At 37.0% G+C, this 1,579-nt stretch overlaps 1 non-coding gene across 1 annotated transcript; it reads right to left on the bottom strand.

Moving 5' to 3' along the window:
- Positions 1-1,026: 1,026 nt before the first annotated feature.
- TRNAN-GUU (transfer RNA asparagine (anticodon GUU)) lies at positions 1,027-1,098 on the bottom strand. The gene has a single exon. It is a non-coding gene; the product is annotated as a tRNA-Asn (tRNA).
- Between the last annotated feature and the right edge of the window lie 481 nt (positions 1,099-1,579).

Here is a 1,579-nt window from a genome sequence, read left to right as displayed (position 1 = left end):
CAGTTATTTCTTCGATTCCCATTATTTATGTTATTATTATTATTATTATTATTATTATTATTATTATTATTATTATTATTGTATGTAATAAATTATTCAGACGATTTGATTGCGAACAAAAACGTTCATATCTTTAGCAAACACTACTCATTTAAAAATATGAGACTCTCTTGTCACTTGGTCAGCGTGATACAACAACTCTCTCTTAAGAGAGAAATTTTATATGATATTCTTATTGAATTTGCTATTCCCAAGAAACTAGTTCGATTAATTAAAATGTGTCTCAGTAAAACGTACAGCAGAGTTCGTATAGGTCAGTTTCTGTCAGATGCGTTTCCAATTCACTGTGAACTAAAGCAAGAGATGCACTACCACCTTTACTTTTTTACTTTGCTCTAGAGTATGCCATTAGGAAAGTCCAGGATAACAGACAGGGTTTGGAATTGAACGGGTTACATCAGCTTCTTGTCTATGCGGATTACGTGAATATGTTAGGACAAAATCCACAAACGATTAGGGAAAATACGAGAATTTTACTTGAAGCAACTAAAGAAATAAGTTTGGAAGAAAATCCCGAAAAGACAAAGTATATGATTATGTCTCGTGACGAGAATATTGTACGAAATGGAAATATAAAAATTGGAAATTTATCTTTTGAAGGGGTGAAAATGCCTGTCATTATTCGGTTGAGAAGCTTTTATCATCCAGTCTGTTGTCAAAAAATCCGAAAGTTAGAATTTATAATACAATTATATTACCGGTTATTCTATATGGCTGTGAAACTTGAACTCTCACTTTGAGAGAGGAACATAGGTTCATAGGGTGTTTGAGAATAAGGTGCTTAGGAAAATATTTGGGGCTAAATGGGATGAAGTTACAGGAGAATGAATAAAGTTACACAACACAGATCTGCACTCTTTGTATTCTTCATCTGACATAATTAGGAACATTAAATCCAGACGCAAATCAAGATTTCAGGTATAACTCCGTGTAAAGTTGATTTGAATAATTTCGAGGGAAAAATTGTTCCGGAGCCGGGTATCGAACCCGGGACCTTTGGTTTAACATACCAACGCTCTACCACTGAGCTACCCGGGAACTCTAACCGACACCGATCCAATTTTTTCCTCTATATCCACACACCTCAAAGTGGGCTGACAACCGTCAAGCAACCAACTTCGAGTGCACACTAACTCCGTGTGACTTAAATTGTGGTTTTCTGTTAACGAACAGTGACGTGTATTATGCAAATCAAGATTTCAGGTATAACTCCCTGCATAATACACGTCACTGTTCGTTAACGAAAACCACAATTTAAGTCACACGGAGTTAGTGTGCACTCGAAGTTGGTTGCTTGACGGTTGTCAGCCCACTTTGAGGTGTGTGGATATAGAGGGAAAAATTGGATCGGTGTCGGTTAGAGTTCCCGGGTAGCTCAGTGGTAGAGCGTTGGTACGTTAAACCAAAGGTCCCGGGTTCGATACCCGGCTCCGGAACAATTTTTCCCTCGAAATTATTCAAATCAACTTTACAGGGAGTTATACCTGAAATCTTGATTTGCATAATACACGTGACTGTT

The sequence above is a fragment of the Periplaneta americana genome, chromosome 16, assembly GCF_040183065.1.
Source record: "Periplaneta americana isolate PAMFEO1 chromosome 16, P.americana_PAMFEO1_priV1, whole genome shotgun sequence".
NCBI classification, from domain to species: Eukaryota; Metazoa; Arthropoda; class Insecta; order Blattodea; family Blattidae; genus Periplaneta; species Periplaneta americana.
The sequence above is the reverse complement of the archived record's forward strand: the minus strand, read 5'-3'. Positions and strand labels throughout refer to the sequence as shown.